The sequence below is a fragment of the Cajanus cajan genome, chromosome 1 (assembly GCF_000230855.2).
Source record: "Cajanus cajan strain Asha chromosome 1, NIPB_CcT2T_4, whole genome shotgun sequence".
NCBI classification, from domain to species: domain Eukaryota; kingdom Viridiplantae; phylum Streptophyta; class Magnoliopsida; order Fabales; family Fabaceae; genus Cajanus; species Cajanus cajan.
The window spans coordinates 53908028-53920893 of NC_138517.1; positions in this window are offsets into that span (position 1 = coordinate 53908028).

Genomic DNA, 12866 nt, shown 5'->3' on the forward strand with positions numbered 1-12866 from the left:
TAATTTCGTTCTCTCTCTCAGTTCATCATTCTTACAAATTAAATATGTATTTCTAATCCTCAATACATACAGAATCTAATGGGAATCTTCTAATTTTTCCAAAACCTAGCTTACAGGCACTTTTCTATAATTTCGTTCTCTCTCGCAGATCATCATTCATACAAATTAAATATGTATTTCTATTCCTCAATACATACAGAATCTAATGGGAATATTTCTATAATTTCATTCTAATCCTCATTCCACAAATTAAATATGTATTTCTAATCCTCAATACATACAGAATCTAATGGGAATATTCTAATTTTTCCAAAACCTAGCTTACAGGAACTTTTCTATAATTTCGTTCTCTCTCTCAGATCATCATTCTTACAAATTAAATATGTATTTCTAATCCTAAATACATACAAAATCTAATGGGAATATTCTAATTTTTCCAAAACCTAGCTTACAGGCACTTTTCTATAATTTCGTTCACTCTCGCAGATCATCATTCTTACAAATTAAATATGTATTTCTATTCCACAATGCATACAGAATCTAATAGGAATATTTCTATAATTTCGTTCCAATCCTCATTCCACAAATTAAAAATGTATTTCTAATCCTCATTACATACTGTATCTAATGGGAATATTCTAATTTTTCCAAAACCTAGCTTACAGACACTTTTCTATAATTTCGTTCTCTCTCTCAGATCATCATTCTTACAAATTAAATATGTTTTTCTAATCCTCAATACATACAGAATCTAATGGGAATATTCTAATTTTTCCAAAACCTAGCTTACAGCCACTTTTCTATAATTTTGTTCTCTCTCTCAGTTCATCATTATTACAAATTAAACATGTATTTCTAATCCTCAATACATACAGAATCTAATGGGAATATTCTAATTTTTCCAAAACCTAGCTTACAGGAACTTTTCTATAATTTCGTTCTCTCTCTCAAATCATCATTCTTACAAATTAAATATGTATTTCTAATCCTCAATACATACAGAATCTAATGGGAATATTCTAATTTTTCCAAAAACTAACTTACAGGCACTTTTCTATAATTTCGTTCTCTCTCTCAGTTCATCATTCTTACAAATTAAATATGTATTTCTAATCCTCAATACATACAGAATCTAATGGGAATATTCTAATTTTTCCAAAAACTAACTTACAGGCACTTTTCTATAATTTCGTTCTCTCTCTCAGTTCATCATTCTTACAAATTAAATATGTATTTCTAATCCTCAATACATACAGAATCTAATGGGAATCTTCTAATTTTTCCAAAACCTAGCTTACAGGAACTTTTCTATAATTTCGTTCTCTCTCTCAAATCATCATTCTTACAAATTAAATATGTATTTCTAATCCTCAATACATACAGAATCTAATGGGAATATTCTAATTTTTCCAAAAACTAACTTACAGGCACTTTTCTATAATTTCGTTCACTCTCTCAGTTCATCATTCTTACAAATTAAATATGTATTTCTAATCCTCAATACATACAGAATCTAATGGGAATCTTCTAATTTTTCCAAAACCTAGCTTACAGGCACTTTTCTATAATTTCGTTCTCTCTCGCAGATCATCATTCATACAAATTAAATATGTATTTCTATTCCTCAATACATACAGAATCTAATGGGAATATTTCTATAATTTCATTCTAATCCTCATTCCACAAATTAAATATGTATTTCTAATCCTCAATACATACAGAATCTAATGGGAATATTCTAATTTTTCCAAAACCTAGCTTACAGGAACTTTTCTATAATTTCGTTCTCTCTCTCAGATCATCATTCTTACAAATTAAATATGTATTTCTAATCCTAAATACATACAAAATCTAATGGGAATATTCTAATTTTTCCAAAACCTAGCTTACAGGCACTTTTCTATAATTTCGTTCACTCTCGCAGATCATCATTCTTACAAATTAAATATGTATTTCTATTCCACAATGCATACAGAATCTAATAGGAATATTTCTATAATTTCGTTCCAATCCTCATTCCACAAATTAAAAATGTATTTCTAATCCTCATTACATACTGTATCTAATGGGAATATTCTAATTTTTCCAAAACCTAGCTTACAGACACTTTTCTATAATTTCGTTCTCTCTCTCAGATCATCATTCTTACAAATTAAATATGTTTTTCTAATCCTCAATACATACAGAATCTAATGGGAATATTCTAATTTTTCCAAAACCTAGCTTACAGCCACTTTTCTATAATTTTGTTCTCTCTCTCAGTTCATCATTATTACAAATTAAACATGTATTTCTAATCCTCAATACATACAGAATCTAATGGGAATATTCTAATTTTTCCAAAACCTAGCTTACAGGAACTTTTCTATAATTTCGTTCTCTCTCTCAAATCATCATTCTTACAAATTAAATATGTATTTCTAATCCTCAATACATACAGAATCTAATGGGAATATTCTAATTTTTCCAAAAACTAACTTACAGGCACTTTTCTATAATTTCGTTCTCTCTCTCAGTTCATCATTCTTACAAATTAAATATGTATTTCTAATCCTCAATACATACAGAATCTAATGGGAATATTCTAATTTTTCCAAAAACTAACTTACAGGCACTTTTCTATAATTTCGTTCTCTCTCTCATTTCATCATTCTTACAAATTAAATATGTATTTCTAATCCTCAATACATACAGAATCTAATGGGAATCTTCTAATTTTTCCAAAACCTAGCTTACAGGAACTTTTCTATAATTTCGTTCTCTCTCTCAAATCATCATTCTTACAAATTAAATATGTATTTCTAATCCTCAATACATACAGAATCTAATGGGAATATTCTAATTTTTCCAAAAACTAACTTACAGGCACTTTTCTATAATTTCGTTCACTCTCTCAGTTCATCATTCTTACAAATTAAATATGTATTTCTAATCCTCAATACATACAGAATCTAATGGGAATCTTCTAATTTTTCCAAAACCTAGCTTACAGGCACTTTTCTATAATTTCGTTCTCTCTCGCAGATCATCATTCATACAAATTAAATATGTATTTCTATTCCTCAATACATACAGAATCTAATGGGAATATTTCTATAATTTCATTCTAATCCTCATTCCACAAATTAAATATGTATTTCTAATCCTCATTACATACAGTATCTAATGGGAATATTCTAATTTTTCCAAAACCTAGCTTACAGACACTTTTCTATAATTTCGTTCTCTCTCTCAGATCATCATTCTTACAAATTAAATATGTATTTCTAATCCTCAATAAATACAGAATCTAATGGGAATATTCTAATTTTTCCAAAACCTAGCTTACAGGAACTTTTCTATAATTTCGTTCTCTCTCTCAGATCATCATTATTACAAATTAAATATGTATTTCTAATCCTCAATACATACAGAATCTAATGGGAATATTCTAATTTTTCCAAAACCTAGCTTACAGGAACTTTTCTATAATTTCGTTCTCTCTCTCATATCATCATTCTTACAAATTAAATATGTATTTCTAATCCTCTATACATACAATATCTAATGGGAATATTCTAGATTTTCCAAAACCTAGCTTACAGGCACTTTTCTATAATTTCGTTCTATCTCTCAGTTCATCATTCTTGCAAATTAAATATGTATATCTAATCCTCAATACATACAGAATCTAATGGGAATATTCTAATTTTTCCAAAACCTAGCTTACAGGCACTTTTCTATAATTTCGTTCTCTCTCTCAGTTCATCATTCTTACAAATTAAATATGTATTTCTAATCCTCAATACATACAGAATCTAATGGGAATATTCTAATTTTTCCAAAACCTAGCTTACAGGCACTTTTCTATAATTTCGTTCTCTCTCTCAGTTCATCATTCTTACAAATTAAATATGTATTTCTAATCCTCAATACATACAGAATCTAATGGGAATATTCTAATTTTTCCAAAACCTAGCTTACAGGCACTTTTCTATAATTTCGTTCTCTCTCTCAGTTCATCATTCTTACAAATTAAATATGTATTTCTAATCCTCAATACATACAGAATCTAATGGGAATATTCTAATTCTTACAAAACCTAGCTTACAGGCACTTTTCTATAACTTCGTTCTCTCTCTCAGATCATCATTCTTACAAATTAAATATGTATTTCTAATCCTCAATACATACAATATCTAATGGGAATATTCTAGTTTTTCGAAAACCTAGCTTACAGACACTTTTCTATAATTTCGTTCTTTCTCTCAGTTCATCATTCTTACAAATTAAATATGTATTTCTAATCCTCAATACATACAGAATCTAATGGGAATATTCTAATTTTTCCAAAACCTAGCTTACAGACACTTTTCTATAATTTCGTTATCTGTCTCAGTTCATCATTCTCGCAAATTAAATAAATATTTCTAATCCTCAAATACATACAGTATCTAATAAGAATATTCTAATTTTTCCAAAACCTAGCTTACAGGCCCTTTTCTATAATTTCGTTCTCTCTCTCAGATCATCATTCTTACAAATTAAATATGTATATCTATTCCTCAATACATACAGAATATAATGGGAATATTCTAATTTTTCCAAAACCTAGCTTACAGGCACTTTTCTATAATTTCGTTCTCTCTCTCAGTTCATCATTCTTACAAATTAAATATGTATTTCTAATCCTCAATACATATAGAATCTAATGGGAATATTCTAATTCTTACAAAACCTAGCTTAGAGGCACTTTTCTATCACTTCGTTCTCTCTCTCAGATCATCATTCTTACAAAATAAATATGTATTTCTAATCCTCAATACATACAGAATCTAATGGGAATATTCTAATTTTTCCAAAACCTAGCTTACAGGCACTTTTCTATAATTTCGTTCTCTCTCTCAGATCATCATTCTTACAAATTAAATATGTATTTCTAATCCTTAATACATACATAATCTAATGGGAATATTCTAATTTTTCCAAAACCTAGCTTACAGGAACTTTTCTATAATTTCTTTCTCTCTCTCAGATCATCATTCTTACAAATTAAATATGTATTTCTAATCCTCAATACATACAATATCTAATGGGAATATTCTAGTTTTTCGAAAACCTAGCTTACAGACACTTTTCTATAATTTCGTTATCTCTCTCAGTTCATCATTCTTACAAATTAAATATGTATTTCTAATCCTCAATACATACAGAATCTAATGGGAATATTCTAATTTTTCCAAAAACTAACTTACAGGCACTTTTCTATAATTCCGTTATCTGTCTCAGTTCATCATTCTCGCAAATTAAATAAATATATCTAATCCTCAAAAACATACAGTATCTAATGGGAATATTCTAATTTTTCCAAAACCTAGCTTACAGGCCCTTTTCTATAATTTCGTTCTCTCTCTCAGATCATCATTCTTACAAATTAAATATGTATATCTAATCCTCAATACATACAGAATATAATGGGAATATTCTAATTTTTCCAAAACCTAGCTTACAGGCACTTTTCTATAATTTCGTTCTCTCTCTCAGATCATCATTCTTACAAATTAAATATGTATTTCTAATCCTTAATACATACATAATCTAATGGGAATATTCTAATTTTTCCAAAACCTAGCTTACAGGAACTTTTCTATAATTTCATTCTCTCTCTCAGATCATCATTCTTACAAATTAAATATTTTTTTCTAATCCTGAATACATACAATATCTAATGGGAATATTCTAGTTTTTCGAAAACCTAGCTTACAGACACTTTTCTATAATTTCGTTCTCTCTCTCAGTTCATCATTCTTACAAATTAAATATGTATTTCTAATCCTCAATACATACAAAATCTAATGGGAATATTCTAATTTTTCCAAAACCTAGCTTACAGGCAGTTTTCTATAATTTCGTTATCTGTCCCAGTTCATCATTCTCGCAAATTAAATAAGTATTTCTAATCCTCAAATACATACAGTATCTAATGGGAATATTCTAATTTTTCCAAAACATAGCTTACAGGCCCTTTTCTATAATTTCGTTCTCTCTCTCAGATCATCATTCTTACAAATTAAATATGTTTATCTAATCCTCAATACATACAGAATCTAATGGGAATATTCTAATTTTTCCAAAACCTAGCTTACAGGCACTTTTCTATAATTTCGTTCTCTCTCTCAGTTCATCATTCTTACAAATTAAATATGTATTTCTAATCCTCAATACATATAGAATCTAATGGGAATATTCTAATTCTTACAAAACCTAGCTTAGAGGCACTTTTCTATCACTTCGTTCTCTCTCTCAGATCATCATTCTTACAAAATAAATATGTATTTCTAATCCTCAATACATACAGAATCTAATGGGAATATTCTAATTTTTCCAAAACCTAGCTTACAGGCACTTTTCTATAATTTCGTTCTCTCTCTCAGATCATCATTCTTACAAATTAAATATGTATTTCTAATCCTTAATACATACATAATCTAATGGGAATATTCTAATTTTTCGAAAACCTAGCTTACAGGAACTTTTCTATAATTTCTTTCTCTCTCTCAGATCATCATTCTTACAAATTAAATATGTATTTCTAATCCTCAATACATACAATATCTAATGGGAATATTCTAGTTTTTCGAAAACTTAGCTTACAGACACTTTTCTATAATTTCGTTCTCTCTCTCAGATCATCATTCTTGCAAATTAAATATATATTTCTAATCCTCAATACATACAGAATCTAAAGGAAATATTCTAATTTTTCCAAAACCTAGCTTACAGGCACTTTTCTATAATTTCGTTCTCTCTCTCAAATCATCATTCTTACAAATTAAATTTGTATTTCTAATCCTCAATACATACAATATCTAATGGGAATATTCTAGTTTTTCGAAAACCTAGCTTACACACACTTTTCTATAATTTCGTTCTCTCTCTCAGTTCATCATTCTTGCAAATTAAATAAATATTTCTAATCCTCAAATACATACAAAATCTAATGGGAATATTCTAATTTTTCCAAAACCTAGCTTACAGGCACTTTTCTATAATTTCGTTCTCTCTCCCAGATCATCATTCTTACAAATTAAATATGTATTTCTAATCCTCAATACATACAGAATCTAATGAGTATATTCTAATTTTTCCAAAACCTACCTTACAGGCACTTTTCTATTATTTCGTTCTCTCTCTCAGATCATCATTCTTGCAAATTAAATATGTATTTCTAATCCTCAATACATACAGAATCTAATGGAAATATTCTAATTTTTCCAAAACCTAGCTTACAGGCACTTTTCTATAATTTCGTTCTCTCTCTTAGATCATCATTCTTGCAAATTAAATATGTATTTCTAATCCTCAATACATACAGTCTAATGGGAATATTCTAATTTTTCCAAAACCTAGCTTACAGGCACTTTTCAATCATTCGTTCTCTCTCTCAGATCGTCATTCTTGCAAATTAAATATGTATTTCTAATCCTCAATACATACAGAATCTAATGGGAATATTCTAATTTTTCCAAAACCTAGCTTACAGACACTTTTTTATAATTTTGTTCTCTCTCTCTCAGATCGTCATTCTTGCAAATTAAATATGTAATTCTAATCCTCAATACATACAGAATCTAATGGGAATATTCTAATTTTTCCAAAACCTAGCTTACAGGCACTTTTCTATAATTTCGTTCTCTCTCTCAGATCATCATTCTTGCAAATTAAATATATATTTCTAATCCTCAATATATACAGAATCTAAAGGAAATATTCTAATTTTTCCAAAACCTTGCTTACAGGCAGTTTTCTATAATTTCGTTCTCTCTCTCAAATCATCATTCTTACAAATTAAATATGTATTTCTAATCCTCAATACATACAATATCTAATGGGAATATTCTAGTTTTTCGAAAACCTAGCTTACAGACACTTTTCTATAATTTCATTCTCTCTCTCAGTTCATCATTCTTGCAAATTAAATAAATATTTCTAATCCTCAAATACATACAGAATCTAATGGGAATATTCTAATTTTTCCAAAACCTAGCTTACAGGCACTTTTCTATAATTTCGTTCTCTCTCTCAGATCATTATTCTTACAAATTAAATATGTATTTCTATTCCTCAATACATACAGAATCTAATGGGAATATTTCTATAATTTCGTTCTAATCCTCATTCCACAAATTAAATATGTATTTCTAATCCTCATTACATACAGTATCTAATGGGAATATTCTAATTTTTCCAAAACCTAGCTTACAGGCACTTTTCTATAATTTCGTTCTCTCTCTCAGATCATCATTCTTATAAATTAAATATGTATTTCTAATCATCAATACATACAGAATCTAATGGGAATATTCTAATTTTTCCAAAACCTAGCTTACAGGAACTTTTCTATAATTTCGTTCTCTCTCTCAGATCATCATTCTTACAAATTAAATATGTATTTCTAATCCTCAATACATACAATATCTAATGGGAATATTCTAGTTTTTCGAAAACCTAGCTTACAGACACTTTTCTATAATTTTGTTCTCTCTCTCCGTTCATCATTCTTGCAAATTAAATAAATATTTCTAATCCTCAAATACATACAGAATCTAATGGGAATATTCTAATTTTTCCAAAACCTAGCTTACAGGCACTTTTCTATAATTTCGTTCTCTCTCGCAGATCATCATTCTTACAAATTAAATATGTATTTCTATTCCTCAATACATACAGAATCTAATGGGAATATTTCTATAATTTCGTTCTCTCTCTCAGATCATCATTCTTGCAAATTAAATAAATATTTCTAATCCTCAAATACATACAGAATCTAATGGGAATATTCTAATTTTTCCCAAACCTAGCTTACAGGCACTTTTCTATAATTTCGTTCTCTCTCTTAGATCATCATTCTTGCAAATTAAATACATATTTCTAATCGTCAATACATACAGAATCTAATGAGTATATTCTAATTTTTCCAAAACCTAGCTTACAGGCACTTTTCTATAATTTCGTTCTCTCTCTCAGATCATCATTCTTGCAAATTAAATATATATTTCTAATCCTCAAAACATACAGAATCTAAAGGAAATATTCTAATTTTTCCAAAACCTAGCTTACAGGCACTTTTCTATAACTTCGTTCTCTCTCTCAGATCATCATTCTTACTATTTAAATATGTATTTCTAATCCTCAATACATACAGAATCTAATGGGAATCTTCTAATTTTTCCAAAACCTAGCTTACAGGAACTTTTCTATAATTTCGTTCTCTATCTCAGATCATCATTCTTACAAATTAAAAATGTATTTCTAATCCTCAATACATACAGTATCTAATGGGAATATTCTAATTTTTCCAAAACCTAGCTTACAGGCCCTTTTCTATAATTTCGTTCTCTCTCTCAGATCATCATTCTTACAAATTAAATATGTATATCTAATCCTCAATACATACAGAATATAATGGGAATATTCTAATTTTTCCAAAACCTAGCTTACAGGCACTTTTCTATAATTTCGTTCTCTCTCTCAGATCATCATTCTTACAAATTAAATATGTATTTCTAATCCTTAATACATACATAATCTAATGGGAATATTCTAATTTTTCCAAAACCTAGCTTACAGGAACTTTTCTATAATTTCATTCTCTCTCTCAGATCATCATTCTTACAAATTAAATATTTTTTTCTAATCCTGAATACATACAATATCTAATGGGAATATTCTAGTTTTTCGAAAACCTAGCTTACAGACACTTTTCTATAATTTCGTTCTCTCTCTCAGTTCATCATTCTTACAAATTAAATATGTATTTCTAATCCTCAATACATACAAAATCTAATGGGAATATTCTAATTTTTCCAAAACCTAGCTTACAGGCAGTTTTCTATAATTTCGTTATCTGTCCCAGTTCATCATTCTCGCAAATTAAATAAGTATTTCTAATCCTCAAATACATACAGTATCTAATGGGAATATTCTAATTTTTCCAAAACATAGCTTACAGGCCCTTTTCTATAATTTCGTTCTCTCTCTCAGATCATCATTCTTACAAATTAAATATGTTTATCTAATCCTCAATACATACAGAATCTAATGGGAATATTCTAATTTTTCCAAAACCTAGCTTACAGGCACTTTTCTATAATTTCGTTCTCTCTCTCAGTTCATCATTCTTACAAATTAAATATGTATTTCTAATCCTCAATACATATAGAATCTAATGGGAATATTCTAATTCTTACAAAACCTAGCTTAGAGGCACTTTTCTATCACTTCGTTCTCTCTCTCAGATCATCATTCTTACAAAATAAATATGTATTTCTAATCCTCAATACATACAGAATCTAATGGGAATATTCTAATTTTTCCAAAACCTAGCTTACAGGCACTTTTCTATAATTTCGTTCTCTCTCTCAGATCATCATTCTTACAAATTAAATATGTATTTCTAATCCTTAATACATACATAATCTAATGGGAATATTCTAATTTTTCGAAAACCTAGCTTACAGGAACTTTTCTATAATTTCTTTCTCTCTCTCAGATCATCATTCTTACAAATTAAATATGTATTTCTAATCCTCAATACATACAATATCTAATGGGAATATTCTAGTTTTTCGAAAACTTAGCTTACAGACACTTTTCTATAATTTCGTTCTCTCTCTCAGATCATCATTCTTGCAAATTAAATATATATTTCTAATCCTCAATACATACAGAATCTAAAGGAAATATTCTAATTTTTCCAAAACCTAGCTTACAGGCACTTTTCTATAATTTCGTTCTCTCTCTCAAATCATCATTCTTACAAATTAAATTTGTATTTCTAATCCTCAATACATACAATATCTAATGGGAATATTCTAGTTTTTCGAAAACCTAGCTTACACACACTTTTCTATAATTTCGTTCTCTCTCTCAGTTCATCATTCTTGCAAATTAAATAAATATTTCTAATCCTCAAATACATACAAAATCTAATGGGAATATTCTAATTTTTCCAAAACCTAGCTTACAGGCACTTTTCTATAATTTCGTTCTCTCTCCCAGATCATCATTCTTACAAATTAAATATGTATTTCTAATCCTCAATACATACAGAATCTAATGAGTATATTCTAATTTTTCCAAAACCTACCTTACAGGCACTTTTCTATTATTTCGTTCTCTCTCTCAGATCATCATTCTTGCAAATTAAATATGTATTTCTAATCCTCAATACATACAGAATCTAATGGAAATATTCTAATTTTTCCAAAACCTAGCTTACAGGCACTTTTCTATAATTTCGTTCTCTCTCTTAGATCATCATTCTTGCAAATTAAATATGTATTTCTAATCCTCAATACATACAGTCTAATGGGAATATTCTAATTTTTCCAAAACCTAGCTTACAGGCACTTTTCAATCATTCGTTCTCTCTCTCAGATCGTCATTCTTGCAAATTAAATATGTATTTCTAATCCTCAATACATACAGAATCTAATGGGAATATTCTAATTTTTCCAAAACCTAGCTTACAGACACTTTTTTATAATTTTGTTCTCTCTCTCTCAGATCGTCATTCTTGCAAATTAAATATGTAATTCTAATCCTCAATACATACAGAATCTAATGGGAATATTCTAATTTTTCCAAAACCTAGCTTACAGGCACTTTTCTATAATTTCGTTCTCTCTCTCAGATCATCATTCTTGCAAATTAAATATATATTTCTAATCCTCAATATATACAGAATCTAAAGGAAATATTCTAATTTTTCCAAAACCTTGCTTACAGGCAGTTTTCTATAATTTCGTTCTCTCTCTCAAATCATCATTCTTACAAATTAAATATGTATTTCTAATCCTCAATACATACAATATCTAATGGGAATATTCTAGTTTTTCGAAAACCTAGCTTACAGACACTTTTCTATAATTTCATTCTCTCTCTCAGTTCATCATTCTTGCAAATTAAATAAATATTTCTAATCCTCAAATACATACAGAATCTAATGGGAATATTCTAATTTTTCCAAAACCTAGCTTACAGGCACTTTTCTATAATTTCGTTCTCTCTCTCAGATCATTATTCTTACAAATTAAATATGTATTTCTATTCCTCAATACATACAGAATCTAATGGGAATATTTCTATAATTTCGTTCTAATCCTCATTCCACAAATTAAATATGTATTTCTAATCCTCATTACATACAGTATCTAATGGGAATATTCTAATTTTTCCAAAACCTAGCTTACAGGCACTTTTCTATAATTTCGTTCTCTCTCTCAGATCATCATTCTTATAAATTAAATATGTATTTCTAATCATCAATACATACAGAATCTAATGGGAATATTCTAATTTTTCCAAAACCTAGCTTACAGGAACTTTTCTATAATTTCGTTCTCTCTCTCAGATCATCATTCTTACAAATTAAATATGTATTTCTAATCCTCAATACATACAATATCTAATGGGAATATTCTAGTTTTTCGAAAACCTAGCTTACAGACACTTTTCTATAATTTTGTTCTCTCTCTCCGTTCATCATTCTTGCAAATTAAATAAATATTTCTAATCCTCAAATACATACAGAATCTAATGGGAATATTCTAATTTTTCCAAAACCTAGCTTACAGGCACTTTTCTATAATTTCGTTCTCTCTCGCAGATCATCATTCTTACAAATTAAATATGTATTTCTATTCCTCAATACATACAGAATCTAATGGGAATATTTCTATAATTTCGTTCTCTCTCTCAGATCATCATTCTTGCAAATTAAATAAATATTTCTAATCCTCAAATACATACAGAATCTAATGGGAATATTCTAATTTTTCCCAAACCTAGCTTACAGGCACTTTTCTATAATTTCGTTCTCTCTC